The sequence below is a fragment of the Mauremys mutica genome, chromosome 7, assembly GCF_020497125.1.
Source record: "Mauremys mutica isolate MM-2020 ecotype Southern chromosome 7, ASM2049712v1, whole genome shotgun sequence".
In the NCBI taxonomy this organism is placed as follows: domain Eukaryota; kingdom Metazoa; phylum Chordata; order Testudines; family Geoemydidae; genus Mauremys; species Mauremys mutica.
In genome coordinates this window covers 43,136,824-43,163,621 of record NC_059078.1, presented here as the reverse complement: position 1 = coordinate 43,163,621, position 26,798 = coordinate 43,136,824, and the positions used below count along the sequence as shown (strand labels likewise).

Sequence of the window (26,798 nt, the reverse complement as noted above, 5' to 3'; positions counted from 1 at the left end):
AGCTAAGTGCTAAAGAGGTTGTTAGGAAAGTTTCTCTCTTCCATACCAAGAGTAAATGTGTGTTTTATTTATCTGTTATCAATGGTTCTGGGCATATATGCTTTATGTTCCTTTTTTATAATTATAAAGGTTTAATTTTATAAGTGGAAATGCTGCTTTTCAAAAAAGGAAGACAAACTTTAGATTGATTCACCATCCTCATAGCCTAAATTTAAAAAAATAGACAATGGGTGGGATATTGGGGAACTCCATTCAGAAGCATCAATCAAGGTCAGGCCCCCACAATGAGGGCACTGTATAAACATGCAGGAAGACAGCTCCTTTCCTGAATTAATGCAACTCCCTGATCATGCAAACATTTGATACACATGCTTAACATCATGTACATGATAAGTCCCTATGACTGCTCCCCAGCTCCCATGTGTAAAGTTAAACATGTAGAATGTGTTTACATGATTGGGGCCTCCTGTGTTTTTGCCATCCTTTAACAATACAACTCACAATTTAAAAGCCATCAAAAAATCTATTTTTCACCTATAAAAAAAACCACTTCGTAAACTTAAGACAATCTTTCCCAAAGGATTAGGCAAGTATTCAAAGCATTAGTCCAGCAAAAACTTTTACACAGATGGAATTCAAATGCATATCACCAATAGCTGAAAATCATAAGCCACCTCAATTGAGTTTGGTGTCTTCTGTCCAATTTCTGGTGGACAAGTGCCACATCAAGAAAACCGCTGTGGCCTAGGCTGCCAAACCCCATAAGAGAGCCAGGATTACTAAATATATAGAGTGAACATTAAAACCACTTGTTCAAATTGGGGAAGCTGGCTTCCCCAAAGGCCAAGCATCTCCCAAAGAAGAAGGGCTGCTGCAACTACAGACTTAAGATTGGATGAGTTTGGTGAGCTTGGTCCCATGCTGGAACTTTTGCCTTTAATGCTGACCTAGAGCTGAACTCTTGGGTCAAGCGGTCAGGGAGAGCTCCTTACTGGTGTCAGAAGAACTCAAACATGAAGAGGAAGGGAGAAGAGAAAAAGAGGGGGAAGGAGAGTAAAAGTGAAGGGGAAGACAACATGAGGGAGGAGGGAGAGTAAAAGAGGGGAAGAGGAGAGTCAAGGAAAGAAATGGAAGGGGAAGCGTAAAAGAGAGGGGAAAGTAGAAGGAGGGAAGGAAGGCAAGTAAAGGAGAGGGAAGAAGAGTGAGAGAAAGGAAAAGAAGGGAGGAGAATAAGGGGGAAGGAGAGTGAGAACAGGAGGAGAGTAAGAAAGGGCGCTGGTAATGTGAAGGAAGAAGGCGTGTACAAGAGAGGGGGAAAGTAGCATGAGGGAAGGAAGGAGAGTGATAGAAGGGAAAGGATAGGAGGAGAGGAAGGGAGAGGGGGACGGTAACGTCAGGGAAGGGAGGAGACTAAAAGAGAGGAGGGAGGAAAAGAAGGAAGAGGGGGAAGGAGAGTGAGCAAAGGAAAAGGCCGGGAGGAGAGCAAGAGAGAGGGAAGAGAGAAGGGAAAAGGCGGGAGGAGAGCAAGGGAAGGGACCGAGGAAAGGGAGAAGACAAGGGTGGTGAAGGAGTAAGCGGAGCCGGAGGATGGCTCTGTCCCGCGCCCCGCCGCCGGAGGACGGGCTCTGTGGCTAGGTTTCCCGCCAGAGCCGGTGCAGCAGGAGCCCACACACCCCAGTCCTGGGGCGAGGCGGAGCCGGCGGGGCAGGTGAGCTGGCCGGGGCGGAGGAGGGAGCCGTGCCCCGGAGGGCGGAGCGCGGGGGCGGGCGGAGAGCCAGGGGGGCGGGCCGGCCGGGCTGGGCTGGAAACTCGCTAGCTCGCGGACAGCGCTCGGCCTGGGAGCTGCTGCAGCTCCGCGCCGTCTGGCCGGGACGCCGGCCCCGCCGTGCTCAGCTCCCCCGGGAGGCGGTGAGTGCCTGGGGTCCGCGCGGGGGGCGCCGCCCGGGTACCTGCCGCCGGGGCCCCGGCTCGGGGAGTTCCCCGCTTCGCACGGCAGTTCCTGCCTCGCCTGGCGCCGGGTGAATGAGGAAGCGGCACAGGCGCTGCCTCTCCCACCCCTCCCTCTGCAGGAGGCTCCTTCGTGCCTTGGTTGCGGGTGCTGGCCGGGGGGGGGGCCGCCCCTGTCCCCGCTTAGGGGGTGCTCATCTCCGCGGGGGGCAGCGCTCGGTCTGCTCCAGCCTGTGGCTCTCCCTTTAGCTGCCCCCGGGGGCTCAGGGTCCCCTCTCAGCACCGGCAGGGTGGCGGGGGTAGCTGGCTTTGGGCTCAGGACGGGGACACTCGTGTAACTCAACGAGGGAGCCTTGATCTGTCCTGTCTTCCCCTCCTGGCGGCGTAAGGAGACGGTCGGGGCTGCTCCGCAGAGCTCGCACAGCTGTGGGGTAAGCAAAGGTTGCCTCTGACATCCTTTGGCGAGGAGATAACTCCACCATGGCTTCCTGGCTCTGTGAGCCTCCATATTTTGTGTAATGACTCCGTGGTAAACGCACAGAAATCAGGGAGTATCAGCGTAAGTCCTTCTGTCGGCTCGGGCCGCCTTCTTGACAGATTTGTTTGCTGACTTCGAATCCTGTTTTTCTTCTGGGTGAACTTGCTCCTAAGAGTTACGCTATTTACTTTAGTCATTTACCTTCCGAAGGTCTTGCTGCAAATGCCTTACTTGTTACATGCTAAACCAGGGGTAGGCAACCTATGGCACGAGTGCCGAAGGCAGCACGCGAGCTGATTTTCAGCGGCACTCACACTGCCCAGGTCCTGGCCACCAGTCCGGGGGGCTCTGCATTTTAACTTAATTTTAAATGAAGCTTCTTAAACATTTTAGAAACCTTATTTACTTTACATACAACAATAGTTTAATTATCTATTATAGACTTATAGAACGAGACCTTCTAAAAACGTTAAAGTGTATGACTGGCACGCAAAACCTTAAATTAGAGTGAATAAATGAAGACTCGGCACATCGCTTCTGAAAGGTTGCCGACCCCTGTGCTAAACTTTGTTTGAGTGTAAAAGCTGGTCAGTGGTGGTTTGTAAATCAGCAAGGGATTTTTGTTAAATAGGTTACTGAATATTTGAGAGTTAGATCAGTAAACATATTGAAACAGGGGTCTCTGGCTAACTCTGAACTAAGATAGTCGCCATAGACGCTGATGCCAGTTAATATACATGATAATGGACTTGCGTAACAAAACCTGAATTTAGTACATTTAGAAAGCAGCTAAAAAAAAGGCTTCCTAGCTGATTTGTGTTTCCCCTTTTCTTGAGAGGATGGGAATTGGCAAGAGTACATTGACATTTTTTAAATTGTGGTTGTTGAAATATAGCCAACATGACAATTGATGCTAATCAAATGGTCCTTGCAACAAATGATGGAAGTCATATAGTTTTTAGTTAGGCGTTTTCAGTGGTGCTCTTGCTTCAGAAGTGAGGGGCCAGGAAGTAAAGATGCTTATACTCTTCTACATGTTAGTAAAAGTTGTATCCCTGTATGTGAGATGGCTCAGCTGTCCAGGGCTGCCCAGAGGATTCCGGGGGCCTGGGGTCTTCGGCGGCGGGGGGCCCCTGCTTCGGTGGTAATTCGGCGGCGGGGGGCCCCTTCTGTTTCGGGACCCGCCGCCAAAGTGCCCTGAAGACCTGCGGCAGGGGCCCCCTGCCGCCGAAGCGGGACCCGCCGCCGAAGTGCAGCCGGGCCTTCGGCGGTAATTCAGCAGCGGGGGGCCCCCGCCGCGGGTCTTTGGGGCACTTCGGCGGCAGGTCCCGGAACGGAAGGGCCCCCCACTGCCAAATTACCGCCGAAGACCCGGCTGCATTTCGGCGGTGGGTCCCACTTCGGCGGTAATTTGCCGGCGGGGAGGTCCTTCCACCCCGGAGCGGAAGGACCCCCCCCGCCGGCGAAGACAGGGAGCGGAAGAAGCTCCGAGGGCCCGGGCCCCGCAAGAGTTTTCCGGGCCCCCCAGAGTGAGTGAAGGACCCCGCTCCAGGGGCCCTGAAAAACTCTTGTGGGGGCCCCGGCGGGACCCGGGGCAAATTGCCCCTCTTGCCCCCCCCCTCCCCTCTGGGCAGCCCTGCAGCTGTCTGAATGAGAGACTTTTTTTGTGTGGCCTTTGTCCTTAGCATGTCTTCTGGTTTCACTGTGATAATAGTGATCATTAGCTCCAGGAAGCATAGCTAACCTGGACAGGGAAACTTTGTGTTCAGGGAGGAATCATAATTTAGCCCAGGAATGCTACAGAATGAAGTCATTTATCTATCTATCATGTCAGCTAAACGTTTGATTATAAAACAGCCGTAGCTTCCTTTGATTTGGGAGATGAAGCAACATATCAGCAGAACAGACTGTAAAAATATATATACACCAAAAGCAAACGGGAGCAAAGTTGAGTTTTCAGTGAGCTAAGCAAATTGTAACTATATGACAAGATAATGGAATTCTTACATCTTCAATCCCTGTTCAAATATCTGGAGCTTGTGTAATGTAGGGTTGCCAATTTTGATTGGACATATTCCTGGAGGTTTCATCACATGACATAATCTTTAATTCCTGGAGACTCCAGGATAGTCCTGAAAGGTTGGCAACCCTACACTCTGTGTGCGCATGTATATGCATTTATTTGTTTCATAGACCCGTCAGTGCTGATCCATGGAGGATGTGAGTTGTTACAGTGTCCAATTATTGAGCCTTGTCTCGTTCACTCAAACTCATGCTGTTAATTTTTGAGGTCCTGAGTTCAAATCCTCTCATGTCAGTCAAGATGGTATCTGTCACATTTGCACTTAATATAGATCCTAAGTATGGTAAGATTAGTCTTTTTAGTCCAGACACATGTATCATCAGTTTTTGTTTCTCAAGGATCACTACTGGATATGCAGCACATTTGAACCATAAGTATAAATGCTTAGCATGTCAGGCTATAAAATCCCTCGCTATGTGATCAAATATGGATCTTTTGAAAGCAGTTAGAAAACAGAGTAAAATTTAAGGAATTAACCTTTCTGGTCTCCCCTTTTTGTATGCATACAATATATGCATACACATACCCCCTACTATATGTATAAGTTCATAGAGGAAACTTCAGGATTCTCCAATGAGAATACTACACTGGAGTTTGAACCTTTAACATTATTGAAATATAGCATTTTATGTTCATATCTGAAGTCTTAATTTACAGGGGTTGGTTGGATATTGTGCTATCTTTCTCCTAAAATACGTAGGTAGCACAGAGGAGATATTATTACTTTTCACATAGGAACTACCAGGCCCAAAAGTCCATCTAGTCTAATATCCTCTGAGTTGACAGTTGGCAGGACCAGGGGAAGTTGTAAGAACTCCACTGAAGATAAATGGGAGATCATCTGCCTCCCACATTGTCTCACTCTGTTAATCTCAAACAGTTAGTTTGGTTTAACCTGAAACATTAGGTTTAAAGTCTCTAACAAAATGTTGTTCACATTAACTTTCATAACTTTGGATATTCTTGTTATCCATATGAATGTCCAATTTCTTTTGAATTTTGCTAATTTCTTGGCCTCATGCACACGTTTAGGCTATGTCTACACTGCAATCAGAGATGTGATTTGCAGTTTGTGTAGGCATACCCATGCTTGCTTTAGTCTAGCTAACCCACTGAGATAGCAATGCAGGCGTGGGCTTCAACATGGGCTTTCCAAGTCTGCCCAGTCCCCATAGATACGTATCGGGTTGCTAGCCTGCATTGAAAACTGCGCTGCTTTATCTTCACTGCCATTTTAGTGAGCTAGCTAGATTCAAGCTACCATAGGTATGCCTAGCCAAGATGCAAATCACACCTCCAGTTGCAGTGGAGGCATACCCCAAGTGCTTCTTTCACTTGGTACGCTAGCTACTGTTAAATGCACAGGCAAGTAATGCATGCTGTGCTCCACACCAAAGAAACAACCAGAGAAAGAAATGCCATTGAGTTTTGAGGTGACTGCAGTTTGTCAAACTGAAGCAGCAATGTTGTAGTTTTCCTGAAATGTTCCTTAACTGCTCAACAGCTACTTCAGTAATTAAAAAAAAATGTTCAGCATTTCCTGTTTAGAGCAGTTCCTGAAAACGTCTGTTACAAAAATGTATGAGCTAATATCTAATATTTTGACTGATGGATTATCAGTTACCCAAAGCCACAGTGGAAAGTCTGCAAACTTTGGGGAAAGAGTTAAACACTGCAGATTGCAACACACAGTTTCAGAACATTATCTTCTTTTTCAGCTTCTACTTCCTACCTCAAGCTGTATGTTAAAATACAATCATTAGGTTCCACAAATGCATTCCCATGCATATACCCTTTATCTTCTTCTTTTTATAATACTCTTCTTGACTTAAGGTTCTTTGACTGTCTTCTTTATAAAACCTTCTTATAATGGCCTTCAATTAAGCATTACCTCTTCATGAAATTTAAAATATTGTTATTTCTAAAGGGGCTGAGAGACGGAGAAGGTAAAAACTATACATTTTGGAATTGTATTTTTAAACCAAAATTTCTAAACATGAGAAATATTACTCCATTAAGCACAAATTAAATGGTTTTGTGTAATGATAAATGAAATGAAATTAAGAACTACCAGTACTTTAGCAATCTAATTCTAGGAGTTCAATCTTAGCCGTCAAGTTATTACAGCTGCTCAGTGGCAATGAATGGCTCAATATGAGAGTGTAGGCAACTGTCATCTGTTACAAAGCTCTGTTGATGTAAGGCCAATATAGTTGTTAAATGCAGCATAGAGTCACTGTCTGATGTGAAGCAGAATTCATAGAAAGTAGCCTGAGTTCTGCCGTGCCCCTCACACCCCTCCCTCCACCGGTAACTGAGCCAAGAAGACACCACCTTGTTTAAAACAGTGATTCCCATGCTGAGACAAACCTGATAGAAAGAGATCTCTTAAACATAGGAAGCAATTTACTTTGGCTGGTATTTTGCCTATGCCATAATTATTTGTGAATATATTTGGGGTATATTTTTTATAACGTATAGCCTGCCTTTTTCTTGTGCAGTCATAATTCTGTCACCGTGGCGTCGGTCTGGTGAGCCTGAAATACTGAGATATAATAAATTCTGATTTCTGACCTCACAGCACACTGAAGAGAAAATGGGCTACGAGGAAAGCAGCACTGCTTAAATGTATTTACTTTTGTGAGCTTGCAAATTTTGGAAGGATACTTAAACAAAAACAAATCTATTTACTTATCAAAATAATAGATTAAGTAAATATCATCATTAATAACAAAGTTTTTGTATTAAAGCCACTCTCTAAATTGGCCCTAGGCCTAAAATTAGACCTGCCACTCTCGTTTCTGGTTCAAGGACATACACGTCATGCTGTCCCTCTGCTTTGCTTGTCTACTTAATTTTGGGGAGTAGGCAAGACACTTATGTGTTCCAGATCTTGGCTCTCTAATGAGTTGTAGTTCAGATCTTAGACCTCAGATTTGAGGAAGAGATAAGGAACTCTTCTTCCTTCACCACCAAGATCAGAAAGACATTTACCTCCCACAAAAAAAAAAGGTTGAGTAGACCAGGGCTTGAAACATCAAACACTAGTTAAAGCAGATAGAAAAGGAGGGAACCACTAGTGAAATTCCAGAGTAACCCACTTGTTATTAGAAACCCAACGCCCCCACTATTGTTGGCTGCTGAAAAGAGTGCTGGGATTCCTACCAGAATGCTCTCCTTGGACTTTAGTCTGGGCCTCCATCTTGCATATCAGCTTCTGGCTAGTAGGTGCCTAATAAACATGAATGCGCTTTCCTCTTCCATTCAGCCTTGTAACTATTTGTGGAGCTCCACTACTGTACCTCTCGACAGCTTCCTTTGAGTCCTCCTCTCCTTGAATAGCCTCAATGCCTGAGTTGGTTCCTGATAGTTTCAAGCTGTGCAAGGGGTCCTAAATGCCAGCAGAGAAAGGAACCTGAGTCTTGCAGAAGGATAAAATGAACATACTCTGGTCATTTTCACTGTTGCTATTCAGAACCCCCTGGACAGCAGTGGAAAATATCAAGAGTCATGCCAATTTGAATCTGTTGTATTTGGCAAAGCTATGAGCAATAGAGACAGGCACTAGAGCTCTCTTTTTGCAAACTCAGAAAGAAAACAGTACATTGGTTTACATTGTGTCCTATGTAGAAGGTTATCTTAGCTGCCATAAGAACTAGAGAGTGATAGCTTGACTTACTTATTTTTTCCCCATATGTACTGATCACCCTGTGTAATGGGAACTGTGGGTGCTCTCAGGACCTGTGACAATCAGGCTATTTAATTTTTTTAAATATGAGTTAGTTTATGCAGAAATAAAGGTATTGAAGCCCACTTGCCAGAAAAAGCTTTCACCTGTCAGAGGCAAGATTTATTTTTTCACTAGATTGAATTAGATTTTGGACCTGTCAAACTTGCTGTTGCTTGTTATATTTTTTTTTTTTTTTTTTCAATTGACAAAAATTCAGTTAGAATTGATGCTGTTCTAGCTAGTAGGAGGAAGGCGCAGGGAAAACTCCAAAAGCATAAGCTGAGGTGCCAGACTTTAATATTAGTCTTTTATAAATGTTTCTTAAAGGGGAGGGCAACTGCACAAAATTAATAAAAAGCTATAGAATATGCATTGCAGTATCCCAGTCCAGTATCTTTCAGTAACTGTGTTGGCGGAAACAAGGAGCAAAGCAGTAGATTGGCACTCAGTTTACTAGAGAGAGAGCCTCATGCTACTCGGTCAGCAACCTCAGAAGAGAGCCATCCATTCCTCCTTTGTCAGCAGGACCATGATGATGGGATGCAAGTCCTTTGGGGTGATCAGAGGGGTTAAAAGTTCATGAAACTTGGGAACATCCTTGATCCATCTGAGAAATAGAGGGTCTTTACAAATTGTTGCAATGTTGGTGCTGAGTGATTTGAAGGTTTGCTATGCCTTTCAAATATATGCAGTTTATTGTCACTTAATGCTTAAGGCTGAAGCTGTCAAAAGATTGAGACTCAATGGGAGTTGGGTACTTAACTTGTTTAAAAACCTCAGCATAAATATTTAAACACATTTTGATGCAAAAACACATTCACCCTTGGAAGTGATGATGCTGTATCAATATGGCTGCTGCACATGATCACACACTAACAGGGGTAGGCAACCTATGGCATGCATGCCGAAGGCGGCACGCAAGCTGATTTTCAGTGGTGCTCACACTGCCTGGGTCCTGGCCACTGGTCCAGGGGGCTCTGCATTTTAATTTAATTTTAATTAAATGAAGCTTCTTAAACATTTTAAAAACTTTATTTACTTTATATACAACAATAATTTAGTTATATATTATAGAGACTTATAGAGAGAGACCTTCTAAAAATGATGAAATGTATTACTGGCATGTGAAACCTTAAATTAGGGTGAATAATGAAGACTCGGCACACCACTTCTGAAAGGTTGCCGACCCCTGCACTAAAATCATTTTCATGTGATTGATATCTGACATTATAAAGTAAAATCAGTTTCTATAAACAGAATTTCAGAACACATCTACATAAATAGAAAATAATTTTAGGTATTTCAGTTCCCATGAATCTGGGTTAACGTGTAGTTTGTTTGCTGTTGTGTGTGGTGTTGAAAAGTTGATGTAAGGGTGTTTTCTCAAGCACATTCAATTGGTATTCATGCAGTGATAACTGCTTAATAAACTGTTCAGTGTGTTTCTATGTGGCTGTCACAGATAATTTCATAGAACTGTAGCATGAATAATGCGCCTTAATGGTTTCACCTGGAAAGGGACACACTCAAAGTTGCTAGGCCTTAAATTATACAAGTTCAACTATGTTTTGGAGTGAGTGTGTGTGTGTGTGTAGTTGAGGGGTGCTTCTTGTCACCTGTATTTTTGGGCGAGCAGAGAATCAAAACTTAAAAATGTGGCTCAGAAAAGGATTCTTGTGGATTCCAACATGTTACCTGCTTAAAAGAACAGGGCAGATGGGCAAATTACCAACGAGAACAAGAGATAATTTGGGTGGCATTACAGTCATGGGCAAAGTATTATTAGGTTGTTTGCTTAGTTGGTATGTCATCCAATAATGTGTTTTTACACTTCATTGACACTATTATTTTTATTTGTGTGGTGGTAGTTCCTATGAGCCCCCAATCATAGACCAATGTTTATTTATGCACAGGCCACCTTTTTCGTTATAGGAAGTATCATCCTTCCTTGGTTTGCAGAGGTGATTTATAGATCACAGGCCTGGTTCTAATACTGGCTGTGTGACCATAAACACCTGTATATCTTGACCTCTTGAGGTCCCTGCTAGTCCTATGATTCTATGAAACATGCCCAGCAAGATATGGATCTTTTATATGGGAGGGAAAACATAATAAATGTTTTCCCTCCCAACATAAAAAGTTATATGTGTTGGGGGGATGAAAATCTAGTCCTGTGCTGGCTTAACCTAGTTTTTTATTATGTGTTGGTTTCATGAGATGACAGATAGGGAACAAAAAGGTGAAACTTACTCTTAGGTCCCATAAGTTAAAGGTCAAGTTATGTAATAAGCCATTTAGAACCTCATTTTCCCCCGAGTAACTTTATGTTGCAAACCTGTTAAAAGCAATGTTTGTGAATATTGATTTTTGCACCTCTTATCACTTTAAAGTCCATGGTTTCTTGAGGAAATGCAGTTTATCTTCGCCACCACATTTTTCTGCCTGACTAAGAAACTTGCTAAACCTGAACACTCAGTGATTACAGAGTTTGGTCCTCATCATGCCTGTGGCAGCTCGTATATGTCAGTGCACCAGATTTATTTTGTGTCAACATGCAATATAGGAAGAGTTACAGAGAGGAGGAAGTCTTATTGTTTGTTGTGATATCAGACTTGTCTTTTTGTTTGCCTGCTGATTGAAATACATTTCTGGAAACTTGTGGCCAGATATTTAAAGATATTTAGGTGTCTAAAGATGCAGCTAGGCACCTAATGGGATTTTCAAAGGCACCTAACTTCCACTGAAACCAATGGGACTTGGGCATCTAGGTGCTTCTGAAAATCCCAGTAGGTGCCTAAATACCTTTAAAAATCTGTCTCTTAGTAAAATATTATGGACTAGACCCTGCAAGCCAAAACTCCCACTTACTTCAATACAGCTTAGTTAGTCTATTGCTAACAGAGCTATTTGATGAGGTTTTTTAAAACTAAACTTAACAGGTAGTGTGCCAAAAACTTCTGTTTGGGAACTGCTTCGGGCTGGGTGGGAAGTAGGGTGAGGCATGAGGTTTTTTTCATTTAAAGAAAACTTGCTGCATGAAAAATTAATAACAATGGAGAAACTCTAGGCCAAATCCTTCCATAGTACCATCTTAGTGAAATATATGTAGCAAGATTCATCCCTTGCCTTGCCTGGGTGACTTTGCATTTGGTTGGCTCAACTAAGTAACTAAAGAAGGGAGTGTTTTGTATCTAAATTTTTTTTTAGTGTTACTTGGATTACACTGGTGTAAATGCTGATTTGTGGCAATGACATAATTATGTCAGATAATATCTTAATGGAAAACCTTTTGTCTATGTAGGATGTATTGCTTTTTTTAACAGTTTCTTATTCATTTAAATACATGTAAGAAAAGAACACAGATGATGTATTTATTTCAGGCTGGATGGGTGTTTTCCTCTTGTTAAGATCTCATGCTTTTGACAGCAAACTTTGCTTCCTTTATAGATTCACGCTGTGATTCCTACAATAAGAACTAAAACCCCACACAGTCATATAAGTATGTGTGCATGTGATGGAGTAGGAGTTGATTTGACTAAAGATGCTTTTAGTATTGACAGAAGACTCTTCAAAAGTACCTGGAGATCTTTGCTGCAAAAATACCACATTTCTCATACTCTCTAGTTCAGTGATACTCAGACCTCAGTGGTTCAGCATTATCGGTCAGCATTACCCAGAAGAGCCACAGTAGTGTGAATTAAATGTTTCATTTACTGTAGTACTATATATTCATATTTAAACAGTATGACAGAGGAATTATATATACACAATATTCTCACAGTAAAACGACTGACCAAGTATTATTATTTTATCAACTACAGTAGAATAATAACATAGTAAAAGCATCCTAATTAGTTAAAACTTAGATTGGCTAATAATTAAATCATAGTGTTTTAATATCAAGTGCTGCAAAGAGCTGCAGGAGAAACATTAAAGAACCACTTGGGACTTGTGAGCCTGAGTCTGAGTATCACTGCTCTAGATTTTAGGTGTGCGGTGTGATCATAGAGTGACTTAATTCTTTATCATTCAGTTTGCTGATGCATTAGAGCTCTGTTAATGCAGAATTTCCAGTGGCTCCATAAAAGTTTCACTGTGCTCTTATGCATCTGTTAGCTAAGATCTGTGGCTTTCAGTGAACTAAAAAAATTCATACTAAGATAAGATCTCATCAGGAAGTTGAGAGAGTTCACTAATAATGTCCTTTTCTTGTGTTCCTTAGCAGCTGTCTAAAGCTGACTCTTGTCATTTCAATTCAGCAAGTTTATCCTGGTTCACCTGAGGATTATGTGACTTAGGTGCATAAGAGCACAGCTGAATTCATTTTGATAAACTAAGAACTGACCCAAACTTGGAAGTCAGCTGATGGCCCCAGTTGTATATGGATCACAGGGAGGAAGTAGCTTCAGTGCTGGGATCTCCCCCATACCAGTCACACCACTACAGAAAAGAGGACTCCCTCTCGCCAGTTCTCCAAACCCAGCGCAGGGGGAAGGGTAGAGAGAATGAGAGGCTAGTAGGCAAGGCTGCAGAACTCTTATTATGCCCCCTCTGACCCAGCAGAAATTCAGCAGAAAAAAACAATACAGCCTGAATCTGTATTATCTCATACAGAGATCTCCCTGCCCAGCGGGACCACCCTGGCCATAAAGACTCCCTGATAATGCAGTTCCAATTGAGCAGCTCTGCTATTGAACTGGGGGCTACTGGAGACCAAGCCACTGTGAAGAAACAGGACCTGCTGCAGATCCCTGAAAGCTTGAGGGAGAGTCTGTAGTTTATTCCACAGTGGGCAGGGCTACCCCTGCACTTCTATCCGATTGGAATAGTAGAAGAGGAGCTTTTTGAGGGATCCTTGTAGAAACTTCCATCTTCTAGGGACTCCTTATACAGGCTTTTCTAAAGGAGGGAATGATTTGGGCCAAAGGGTTTATAGGGCATTCCTGTTGACTTCCTGGGGGCTTGGAGATTTGGCCTGGAATCATCTTTATTTAAAAAAATACACCAACAACAGACTAGTTTCTACAGAATGAGCATTAAAATGAGGAATCTGCAGTCTGCTTGTGCCCTGCCCCTCCACCTCTAGTTGAACCAGGCTGTTAACTTAGTTCATGATGACTACTCCCTTTGCCTGTAGTAGGTTGAACTTGCTTCTTTGTGTAACCACTTTAGGGATCTCTTGCAATTGGAAGGTGTTTATGAACGCGCATTTCACTCATTCATTTAATCAGGAATGAATCTCATTGTGACAAAAGTTGTTTTTTCAAAGAGAATATCTGGCAAGTGAGGGCATAGTTTCATTTTACCTCAAATGAAGGTTCTTGGCTAGAAAAAAAAATGACACCAGGCTCTTCTGTTTGCTTTGTATGATACTTTTTAAAGATTATTTCTAGACTTCTCTGGTTTCCAGATTAGTAGTCCCAAATGATCAGCTGCCAACCATCCCGACAAAGGTCTTACCAGCAGAGCCATTGTACCAGAACTTGCTTGAACACCAGAGACTGAACTCATTGCATCATGGGGGCCTGTGAACATGGCCACTGGCTCTTGTTAGGCCAGCCCATGACTCTGCCTCTCTTGCATTACACTGGAAAGAAAAGGGGAAACTTTGGTTCATTCTGACCTCAGCTCCCCTCCTTTTCTCTCTCTGGTGAGGAGCAGAATGCACAGAGTGGTGTTAACTCCCTTCATTGTAGGGAGCTAGCAGTCACTTATACAGGGTATCAAGCTACAATGAACAGAATGCTGCTTGTGCTCTGGAAAAGGGGAAAGCCAAATTTTTGCTCCTGGAGGGAGCGTATGAGTACTGGGGGATGGGGCAGCATGCATGGAAGGGAATGGGGACTTGTGAATGAGGAAAAGCAGGAACGTGGAGGCTGAAATAGTGGGGGGTGTCATAATTGAGGAGGCTGGGATCATGAGGAATTATAGGACTGGAAGGGGCCTCGAGACGTCACCTAGTCCAGTCCCCTGCATTCATGGCCAGACTCAATATTATATAGAGCAGGCGTTTGTCTAACCTTCTCTTAAAAATCTCCAATAATGGGGATTCCACAACCTCCTTAGGCAATTTATTCCAGTACTTAACTACCCTAGAAATTTTTCCTAATGTCCAACCTAAACTGCCCTTGTTGTAATTTAAGCCCATTGCTTCTTGTCCTATCCTCAGAGATCAAGGAGAACAACTTTTCTCCCTCCTCTTTGTAACAACCTTTTATGTGCTTGAAAACTGTTATCCTGTCCCCTCTGTCTTATCTTTTTCCAGACTAGTTTTTTCAATCTTGTCTCATAGGACATGTTTTCTAGACCTTTGATCATTTTTGTTGCTTTTCTCTGGACTTTCCTCAATTAGTCCACATCTTTTCTGAAATGTGGCACCCAGAACTGGTCACAATACTCCAGTTGAGGCTTAATCAGCACGAAGTAGAACAGAAGAATTACTTCTCATGTCTTGCTTACAGTACTTCTGCTAATACATCAGAGAATAATGTTTTTTTTTTTTTGCAGCAGTGTTATACTGTTGACTCTTAGCTTGTGATCCACTATGACCCCCCAGATCCCTTTCTGCAGTACTCCTTTCTAGGCAGTCATTTCCCCTTTTGTATGTGTGCAACTGATTGTTCCTTCCTGGGTGGAGTACTTTGTATTTGTCCTTATTGAATTTTATCCTATTTACTTCAGACCATTTCTCCAGTTTGTCCAGATCATTTTGAATTTTAATCCTATCCGCCAAAACACTTGCAACCCCTCCCAGCTTGGTATCATCCGCAAACTTTATAAGTATACTCTCTATGCCATTATCTAAATCATTGATGAAGATATTGACCAGAACTGATTCCTGTGGGACCCCACTTGATATGTCCTTCCAGCTTGCATTGTGAACCACTGATTACTCTCTGGGAACAGTTTTTCAGCCCTTTTTTTGCACCCATCTTATAGGCGCTCCCATAGAATGGGATGCTGAGCTAGAGGACAGAATAGAACTGGGAGAGTGGGGTAATGGGGAAAGCTGAACTAAACTACTGAGGAGCCTGGGGTATAGGGGAAACCAACCTAGTGCAGAATCAGAGAATATGGGAAATAATTATGTTTCAGGATAATTACTATCCTGAAAGACCAAGTTTTCAAGCCATATGCTGCTGCTTATAATTGCTGATCCTGGTTTATCTGGGATGCAGCATACCAATGGTATTCTCATGTGCTTTCTGGTGGTTTCACTAAGTATCTGGGAACTCTGGTTTTTATTATAAGGTTCTGGGGAAGAGCTGAAAGAGAGCACACTGGGTTGGGGGGGAAGTCAAGCACTGCTAATTTGTAAATTCCGTCCTCTATTTTGCATTAATGTATAAACTGTTTTTCTTCAGGGAATAGCTCCTGATGTCCTTAACAGTCTCCAAAGGCAATCCCAGAGCTTTAATGAAATATGTCTGCTGGACAGATCTTCTGACCTATGTTGGGTATTGTAGGTTGGATCGATCTACTTTACTTCTCCAGTTTTTAAAGATAAGCAAACATAGCTTTGCTTGAGAGAAGCATTTCTTTAAAAAAGAAAAGAAGTTATGAAATATTTGTTCCCACAGATTTAATATTTTATGGCTGTTGTATCTCATTATGTTGTTAAGACTTGGAATTTACCCTTGTGTCCTAGCTGGGGAAGGACAGAGACAGTGTGGACTTCTTGTGGATGAAAACTGTTGTAATTTAGAAGCTTCCCCCATGCTTTCTTATGGTGTTTTGTCTCATTGTCTCTATTCTCTTATTTGTTAGCAACTGTGGGCCTGATCTTATTTTGATTAAAGTTAGTGATAAAAATTTCACTGATTCCAATAAGAGTAAGATCTAGCACTAAATCCTTAGTTCAGTCAAGAGATGGTAACTGTTTGCAGTTGTGTATTAAGCTCATCAGGCGTGTAATTGGATTTTGGAAGTGCATTGTGTCACTCATCCATTATTCACTTAACTTCCAGCCAGAATAAAAATATGTTGCAAATCTTATTATACAGTTGTTCTCATTTCAAAAGCTGCTGACACTATAACAGGCTGCAGTAGAACTGGCTTAACAGGTTGCATTTTTTTTTCACATAGATGCTATGAAGTTACTAACGTGCTATATCAGGTTACGTGCTATATCAGATTGCCTTTGACACCTGAGAGGCACCCATGTTTGAGAAAATTTATGTCTATAAGTAGGTGGACTTTATTGTTTGTCCAGGGATCCTGGATGGATTTTCCAGATATGGCAGTCACTAGTGCTGAAGCCTTTTAAGAAGGATATTGTTTCTAAATGTTTGCAATGTTGTAGTTATGTTGGTCCCAGGTTATTAGAGAGACAAGGTGGGTGAGGTAATATAATTTATTGGACCAGCTTCTGTTGGTGAGAAACAAAAGCTTTTGAGCTTACATAGGACCCTTCTTCAGGTCTGGGAAACGTGTTCAGAATGTCACAGCTAAATACAATTTGAAACAGATTGTTTAGCATAAGTAGTTAACATGTATTGTAATATTATGGCCTGAAGAAGACTCTGTGTAAGCTTGAAAGTTTTTGTTTCTTTCACCAACAGAAGTTGATACAATAAAATATATTACTTTACCCACCTTCTCTCTCTCATATTTTAAGAGACCCCATTCAAGGTGATGTGGCCAGTTAACCCCTCTGCAGTCATAGGACAAAAAAAAAAAGAGATTAGTGGGGATTGTTGTAAAAAGCCATAAATCCAGTGTCTTTATCAAGTCCATGATTTTTGTGTGTAGCAAAGTTATGAATTTAAGCTTCCAGGCTCATCTTTTGAAGGTGTTGTGCAGGTTTCCTTTGAGGACAAAGACTGACAGGTCAGATGTGGAGTGATTGCATTGTGTAAAGTGTTCACCAATGGGAGATATGGTGTTTTTCTCTTTTATCCGTTTTCTGTGCGAGTTCATTTGAGAACATACATAGTTGTTATTGGGACATTTAGTGCACTATGTGTTGTGATAGGCATCTATTATGCAAAAACTCAGAGCTGTGTGAAGTATTTGTATTGATCCTGAAACTGTAAATGAATGTGAGTGTAGTGGTAGGGATCAGGGAGCATGGACTGAGTTTACTTGAACCAGGAACAGAGAGAGATGCTTTTGTGAGCACCTTCCAAACTTAAATGAGTTTTCAGAGCACACAATTTGCTGCTAGTAGATCAGAACTGCAGGCTAGGTCATTGCTTATATTTCTGGTTAACTCTTAAAATGGCTCAAGTGTATAAATAAGTCTTTGCAGTATTCCATTTTGAAGGAGATGTTGGATGAATATTTAACCCTTAAGGCACACGGAGGGAGCCTGTCTATTTTTGTGAATAGTTTTAATATGTAGTAACTAGAGTTCCATCTTGTGACCATATCTTGTTATAGCTAATTTCTAGATATGCCTAGTTCTTTCTCTCACTCAGGCCTTATCTATATTAAAAAACTGCATTTGTGTAACTAAGGCCATTTAAAAATTGTTCTAGGTAAGCTGGTGCAAGCCTCTAGCATAAATACACTTACGTTTCACCCTTATTTAAATTGGTCCAGCTATTTTTGATAAGGCCATGTCTACCGACACAAGTCCCATTGGCTTAGATAAAAATCAGCTTTATGTTGATTTAGTTAAATCAGAGCAAAGCCTTATGTGGACATCCATCAGTCGACACACTTGTAAACTGATTTTCCACAATTATTTGTACTGAATTAAGCTAAATTGATATAAGTCTCTTATAAACTGATCAGATTGTAACTGCAGGAGGGTCCAGGAAAAATCTGTCCCTTCTCCCTTTGGCCACTTGGAATAAATGATAAGAAAATCATAAAGGAATAGGATGGGACATAGTTTGGTCCTCTGTAGAATTTGAGATTTTTACTCATTGATAAGGTTGGTTAGTTGTCATGGCAGAAATGTAAACATTAGAATTTTAGCTAAAAATACTCTAAAAATCATGATGCACCCACCATCCATTCAGTTTTGTCAATGGGAGACAATCAGTTTTGAAAATCACTTTTTTTTGCCAGAAAATGTTATAACTACAAGAACGCTCTAGATATTTCTTAAACATTAAATACCACTTTGCCTGTTTAGTTTGTGTTAAAGAGAAGACTTTACAAAACTCAAAATGATGCATGCTATTAAATACCCCTATACTTGGATGAGCAAGTATAAAAATATGTTGACTGGCTCTAATGCTATAAATACCATGTCAGCAATGGAAGAGAAAACAAACTTGAAGTAGGATCCAGGGAGATAAAGGGATATAATGAGAGACAGAGTGATGTAGTGGATAGGGTGCTGAGCAGGGAGTCAGGAGATGTGGATACTATTCCCAGCTTGACCACTGAATTGCTGTGTGATCTTGGGAAAGTCAATTTCTCTATGCTTCAGTCCCTCCTTGTGTGAAATAATAGTCCTCCTTTTCTCCTACCCTTCAACTCTATTGTTTGCCTAGATTGTAAACACTTCAGGGTGGGAACTATCTTTAGCTTACAATAAACTGATCTTCATCTGAGTTGTGCCTCTGGGTGCTACTGTCTTAAAAATAACAATTCATCATTAAGAGATATTGCTGCCTGACTAATTTGTCTGAAATACAGTATTGTGTCAAGGCTTCTAATGAAATGAACACAAGGTAAACAATTCTACAGACACACAAGGTTGTAATTTAAGGATGACATTTAAAGGCAAAACAAATAATGCTCATGTACCTTTTTTTCCTTTTTGCTGCTTTATGGTGCATAAAGAAGATCCTGAAAGGTTTTTTTAATGTTTTTTTCCCCCCAACTTGTTTTATGCTTACAGTATAGTTTCTCTTTATGTGTGTGCATGAACTGGTAGAGAAGATCTGCGCAAGGAATTCATTTGGGGAAGTTCTATGGCCTTTGCTATACAAAGGGCTGACTAAATGATGGCAGTGGTCCCTTCTGGCCTTGGAATCTGAGTTATGTAAGGTCTCCAGTGAAAGCCTGTGTGTCACATTTACAGAGATGCAATTTATGTGCAATATGAACTGTGTAGTTGGAAATCCAGTATGCAGACCAAAGAACAATGTTCTTTTTACTATATGTATAGTAGTCACACTTCCCCACAACCTCACCCATTAGCAGTTTATTCTTCATTACAAACTTCTTGTAACATATATCATTCCAAGAAGCAGAGAATGTTCTTTAAATATGCCTTGTATGAAAATTTGTTCATTTTAGAAGCTAATAATTCTTGTGGGTAAGTAATTCCTTTTCTTAATGAGGAGTATGTTAGGACAGGAGTATGTCTGCAGCTTTTATTCCTTTTATATAGGCCCTAGAATCTAGGTGCTGATTGAATTTGACAGAATAATATGTGGTGGTTTCAAAATGCATCTAACACTATCTCTACTGTAATTGTCCAATTGGACATTGAATTGACTATATTGAGCAGAATGCTGGCAATCTGTGATGTCTGTTTACAGGCTTTCCACAGATGTTGCTGAATAGCCAATAATATAAACTTCTGTTTTTAAAATAAAAGTTTTAGATATTTTGGTTACATGTTCTTACTGCGCAAGTCTTCAGAGTCCAGCAGAAGAGACTGAATCAGTAACTGCGACATCATTGTTGCATAGTGGGACATTGCAGAACAGCAGGGTGCATGGAGTAGCAGTGGGGATGGATGTCATGGGATGTAAGGAGGAGTTGAAGGACTTTTTTCCTAAAATTTCACACTTTTGCTACCACCAGTTCAGATCCACTAATCCTTTAATGAGGTAGGAGTGTTAGTGTAGACAAGGCATTGGTGTCTTAAGCATTGTTGTCTAACTTCAGACCACATTCAAAACCAGTTGCCTCTGTCCTCCAGTTAGGCTTTAGACCCCATTTATGCTGCAAATGCAACCCAATGTAACTACTTTTGTTAAACTTTGTTTTTGCTCAACTGTGTTTTAATGCCTGGTTGGTCCGGCCTCTCTGGATGGAGGCAGATAATGGTGTAACCCAGTGGTTCCCAAACTGGGGTTTGCGAAATGTTACAGGGGGTTCTCAGGGAAAAATTACTAATGGTGGACAGAGCTGTCCCTAGGGACCTCGGGCAGCACAGGGCTAGCAGCCCGGAGCCCCTGGACTTCCAAGAGATAAGCAGATCAAAGCAAGCACATCTATTACACTGAGGAGATTTAAACTTCAAGACTCCTTATAAGAAATGGAAAGGGAGGTGAATATTTTTTGCTGTTTTTAAAATTAAATAGGCAGCTAGTATTGTTTTTAAAATTATTATGAAGAACAAGTTTAAGCTTTGTTGTAATGTACGTTGGTTGCCTGGACTGCTCAAGACCTGAATGCTTGTGTAGGAGGAACTCTTTGAGTTGGCTTCTTAAATATCTTCATGCTGTTTCACATCTGATACTCCTTGATGAAATATAGGAGCCTTGTCTTATAACAAGCTTATTCAAACTGATACACGCTACGAAAGTGAGATCTTGGAAGAATGTTGCCATTTTCATAATGTAATAAAAATACTGTAATGATTAATAATAATAAATAGTAGTGTGTAATAAGCATGTCATAAAAACAAATTTTATATTTCTAAGATCACTGCTTTTTATAATTTATACTCAGGTAAAGGAGAAAATACCTGGAAATTTCATTTTTAGGAGGGAGTTCACGAGACTTGACATTTTATTGAAAGGAGTTCACAGGTTGTTAAAGTTTGGGAACCACTGCCATAACCCAAATGATTCAGTCTGTCCTGAACAGTCCTTTAATAGCTTTTAGCAAAACCAGAGTTTAATAATGTTTTAATTTTGTTTTCTACTACTATAGATGGGCACATTAAGGAATCAGTCAGGGCATGTTGCTTAATCAAATATTGTAGCTTGTTTAATAGTACCAGCATTTCAGTGATCACAGCTAGCCTCTGATGTTAACACCCAGTGCTAGACGTTTTTACACCTCAATTCTGCTTGCCTTTCCAAGACAGGAGTCCTGTTGACTTCAATGGTTAGGCTGTTCATATAAGCAAGGCAAGCAGGATTTGGTCCTTGGTTTTGCTGCTGCTGTTTCTTAGTCTGGAATTGCCTGATATGCACGCCATCCTAAGAAAAACTTAGATTTGAAGTTGAGGACTTTTGCCACAGTAAGGAGTGTGGCCCTAAACCAGGGCCTAATCCCGTTGGGCTTCTGTAACCCCCAGTGAAGTGAGGAACAGGGTCCTAAAACTGTTTACGCCGAGGCCTTGTCTACACACACATCTGCACCAATTTAGTTTAACCAGTTCAAACCTGTGTGTAGGCCCAATCTTATTTAAATTTGAGTTTGGTTTGCATTTTGGTTTAGCCTAAAACTGTTCCTAACTGACACTCTAAACTGAAATGAACCTGGTTCAAACCAAACCAAGTGTGTCCACACAGCCTTTTGCAAGGGTTTAACTAAATCGTTCTGAAATCAGAGCTTAAGGTAAACTGGTGTAAATCTGTGCTTAGACAAGCCAGAAGGCTGTATTTCACTAAAACTTTTCAGGCATGTAATTCCCAATAGGTGCACACCATGGCAGCACTGTAGTGGAGAGTGTAGTATAGGCAGGGCTTCTGTTTTCATCGACATGCTTAAAGCAGAGCTAGACTACATGGCAACTTGGTGCTAAATACACTTGAGCTTTTCCTACACTGCAGTGTCTTCTGTCAGTGGAGCGGCACCTGTTTGGAGTTGTGTCTGAAAATCCTTGTGTACAAAAAGCTTCAGACAGGAGGAAAGCACAATTCTGAGTACGTCTTAATTTAAGAAAGAAATGTAAACCTACAGGTGTAATTGCTTGTATAGTTCTGCTATTTTTATTTTCCACATGATTAACGTAATAAATTAGCAAGAAGCTGAGTCTTAAGTTTATGATTTTAGGAAATTATTTGTTTTAAACCCTGCTCTAATTCTCCTACTGTTTACTGCACTCCATCTTTGTTTTCTAAACCTTGTGTTCTTATGCCTGAACTAGCTCCAAAGTATCTTAGATTAGCACTTCTGCTTCTAAATGGAAAGAGTTGTATTTAATTTTTAAATCAAGGCATTCTAAACTGTTTTTTGCTGAATAAAACAATCTTTCCCGGAGTTGTTCGGCATTAGTTTCTGTGCATTGAACAAGATATAAGAAGGAACTAGTCAATAGCTGCTTTAAGAAACTTTCCTGGTTTTCATCCATTTTGTCCTTTTCACAGAAGGCTGATAAGCATTCAAGCTGTATATGATCCCGTTACACCTTGTTAATGTATTTTACGTCCCTCTTTGTCCAGCATATTCTTTTCCATTGTGTGTGTTCTGCTTTATTACCCCCCCCCCCCACCCCTGCTTGTTAAAGGAAATGCTACCAGAAAGTTGTTCTTAGAATTGTTTGCAGAAGTTTATATAAAATGCACCAAATCAATCATCCTGGTGATCCACTTCTGAAGCTGACATTCCTGCTATATCTGAAATGCTGATTGTGAACCTTTCCACTGTCCGCATCTTGACTTCAGGGGACAGGTTGCCTTGAATTCAGTGTAATTCCTTAACATCAATACATAACCAGTGAAGAAATTATCAGTGATACTCACAAGAAAAATCACTGGTAGGCTTGTAATCTTCAAAGGCCTTATCATGCTGTAGATGAGATTATCTCTCATAACACCAAAGCTACCTATTTTTTTCTCTTTATGTCCCAGAATCCTTTGTATACCATCCCAAAGTCCTTTGCAGTTTTTCAGCCCAAACTTTCCAAAAATCTGTCACTTATGTTTGTTGTTTCCTATATTCATTGAAGACAGCAACACGTACTGTGCATTGAACTGGATAATTTCACTTTAAAAAAAATATGGTATTTACATTTTGTCACTCATTTCTTTTATTTATTACACATTTCCAATTACTGTATGTCCAATAAAACTAATTACTGTTAGCATTGCTTGAGATACACAATGATCTAACACTCATTAGAGTGTGAATGTTTTTTTTTCTGACTTTCTTGAAGTGAAGTCAACAAAGATGTGGATACTCAGCATAAAATTCTAGGGAACAATACCATAACTTATTAAACCCATTCTGCAATGTGTATAGTTCTTAATTTAATTAATTGAACTTGTCATCACTTAAATTGTTTAGGAGAATGCATTACAAAACTGATATTATATCAGTGACAAATTTGTGGAGGAAAAATACAGGACTGCAATGCATTCTTGTACAATCTCAGCCTTTAAAATATATTAGGGTATGTAAGTACTGGTTCTTTTAAAGAATCTCTTTTGTCCTTATAGCTAAATTTTCCTCTGTATGAAAGGGTCTTTGTTATGCTCTGTGGCTCTTTCTGCAGTTGATACACAGGGCTAGGGTTTTTCTGTTAAGGGGAAGTTGGCTAGACTGGATTTGCTTGATGTAATAAAATTCTGGGCTAGAACAGAGCCGGGTCATGGAAAATGTAACCAATTGGATTTTATTCAGCTGGTAAATTTGTACCTTTAACATGTTCCTGCTTATCTCTTTCACTCACCCTGACTGAAATAGTGCGCAAGCAGTAATCAGTTAATAGTTCTGAGAGAGATTATGGAGCCAGTATTATGGCTGCAACTTCACTGTACGTTTCTAAGCCCTGTTGTTTTGTGTTGTTTTCCCTGCCTGTAGAAGAGGCACAGTTAAATTTATTGTGGCCTGAATGTTCTCAGGAGAGAGTGTGACTTAAATCTTTAAAAAAGCTGTCTGGGTTACAGTGTAGTGAAAACGTAACTTGCTTCTGACTTTTGCAAAATATATCTAATATCTTTTGCTCACTCCTAACTCCATCAATGGTTTGATTTTATTACAGTAGAACCTCAGAATTATGAACACCTTAGGAATGGAGGTTGTTCGTAGCTCTGAAATTTTCGTAACTGTGAACAAAACGTTATGGTTGTTCTGTCAAAAGTTTACAGCTGAACATTGATGGCATACAGCTTTGAAATTTACTGTGCAGAAGAAAAATGCTGCTTTCCCTTTATTTTTTTTTTTAGTAGTTTACATTTAACACAGTGCTGTACTGTATTGGCTTCTTTTCTTTTCTTTTCTCTTCTTTTCTCTTTGTCTCTGCTGCTGTCTAATTGCATATATGAGCTGTGTGGTTGACTGGCCAATTCATAACTCTGGTGTTTGTAACTCTGAGGTTCTACTGTGCAACCTTGTCATAAACTTAAGTCTTCTGTCACCTAGTGCCTGAAGGGTATTCTGAACACATTTTTTTCTCAAAATGGGAACCACAGATTTAAGTATCATTGGCTCCAGTGACAAACAGAAGAGGTGTCAACAACTTTTCAATTAATTGGACCACATACACTTAACTGTTCAGATTTTTGTTGGTAATTACAAATTTAAAGGGATGCTATCAGGATAAAACCATATTTAAAAAACATTTCCATATGTGGTGTTAATACAGTATTTTAAATTATTGAAGGTCCCTTTATTTTTAAAAAAAACTTTTTTTTAAATGTGTGCTGTTTGATTTTCATAGTCTGAACTGAAAAAAATGCAAAAAATTAAATGAGCTAGTAATCCTATTTTGTTTTTTGTGCAAGATATAAGTACTGTAGTATTTGGGTTGCGATCAGTGGGGGAATATTAAGGTCAAAACGAAATACTGTTCTCACAGGAACTTTGGAAGGACTTTTTTTTTTTTTTTTTTTTTTTAAAGTATGGATACTAAATTTTGTAAAAGCTTGGAAACACAAGAAGACTAAATTTTAGCTTAACCTGTCAGGCTCTCTCTTTTCATGCTGGTATCAGAGGTAGCTGCAAACAAACCTTTAATCTACTTATTGGTAGAGAACCAGTGAGAAAAACCATCGGACCCAGTGCCGAGCAGCTACAATGGATGTTTGTACTTGAAAGCCCTCCCAGAGGACATACCCGGTGCAGCTATATCATCATAGTGATAGGTGGCTTCAAGAACAATATTGTCCAACCTTTTTATGATGCAACTTTTACTGACAACTTGTCACGGTTGGAGAATTGCTCCTAGTTTCCCTATAACTTTGCATGGTCATATAAAAAATAAATGCACACAACCATCTGATAGGTGAATAGAAATTGCTTGTTCTAGTGTTCACCATCAATAAAATAAGCTTCCAATAACTGATCAGCTAGGTCCTCCCCTGCACTTACAAAAGAGAGACAAGATAAAGTTCTCTTTTGACTGCATTTCAGTAAAATCTTTTAGATTAAGTACAATTGTACTACGATGCTATTTGCATGGGGGACAAGGAAAATCCGGGTGCAGTAGAAAGTAAGTATTTGATGACACAGCTGTCTCCTATTGAGAACACTGAAGGTTGTGAAGGGATCACAGAGATAACGTGCCCTTTATATAGTAACACAACTTTTAGGTATGTATTTATTCTGTACTTTACTGTCACTTTCAGCCTCATTGAGTGAGAAAATCAGCTCCCCTTTACACCACTGCTATTGCTGTCCTTTATTTCTCTTCCTTCCCCCTTTCTCTTTTTTCCTTCTCCTTCCCTGTTTCCCTCTCCTCTGTTCTTTCTCCTGCATTTCCTTTCCTATAGGAACTCCAAATTCCCACCTCCTCGTGAGCTTTACTCTTACTTGAGTCCCCAGTCCATCTGTTAAAATGATCAGCAATGAAATAGCTTATGTTGACACTGAAGCAACATCCTTGGGGATTAGAGCTGACAGTCCAATGAAATTAATAGGGGTAAGGGAGTTCACACCTCTGAGTTATTGCCTGCAGACATGGACTCACTGTCCACTTGGAAGGTTTTCTTGCAACCCATGAGGGCTAGAAAGGCACTTCAAAAAATGTAAAATGAAATCTGATTCAGTCCATTTTTATGTCCCGCATGCAACATAAATACATAAAGCAGGAAGAATATTTGATAGCTCTGACCTAAGGGTTATAGGCATAGTGTCCTGATCACATTCTAATTATATGTTGTTCTGACTCCCTAAAGACCACCAGTAGTTTACAGTATAGTCTTAATTTCCTGTCCTAAAACAGCATTTGATTATCTGTTCCTGTGTTCCACCACAGGCTCTTTTTCTGTGTGTGTAAGAATTCCTGAGGATGTTATATTGCAATATTAATGTTTTTGCTCTCTTTAAACTTTTTTTTGGAATTTCTGAACAGTTTTTGTTGGGTGTTAACTTCCAACATGATGTACTGTAGGAAACACTTAGCTTAATTGTCTATCTGCCAGGGAAAGGGACTTGAAAGAATTGTACCGTCTCCCTTAGAATATACAAAAAAAAGTCGTCATTCTCTCAGAACAAATTATGCCTTTGTTCACGTTCTAGCTCATTTCAGTGGTGTTGCACCAGTTGTGAGTAGATAACTGTTGTACTATTCTGGGAAAGTTTTAATCATTACATTTGGAACTCTCTCATTATCTTTATTATGAACCATATGTACTAATTCAAATCAAGTTGTTCTTGACCTTCAATGTCAATGCACAAGAAAATGAGGAATATGCATTTCAGCTTGACTACTTGCATTCCCTGTTTCTGATGCAGAAAACTTATCTCTTCCTGTTATTTGTTACAGCTAGTTTATCAGGAAAACCAAGAAAGGGTTTCAAGCTGACACCAGT

At 40.6% G+C, this 26,798-nt stretch overlaps 1 protein-coding gene across 3 annotated transcripts in view; it reads left to right on the top strand.

Moving 5' to 3' along the window:
- Positions 1-1,581: 1,581 nt before the first annotated feature.
- The window catches only part of PRKCD (protein kinase C delta), a 121,657-nt gene continuing 96,440 nt past the window's right edge, over positions 1,582-26,798 (top strand). For 2 of the 3 annotated variants that reach the window (XM_045025591.1, XM_045025589.1), the window contains exon 1: positions 1,791-1,908. The gene's annotated coding sequence lies outside the window, so the exon portion shown is untranslated. Of the gene's footprint in view, positions 1,709-1,790; positions 1,909-26,798 lie in introns of those variants that run through there. The other variant, XM_045025590.1, reaches the window with a different exon arrangement.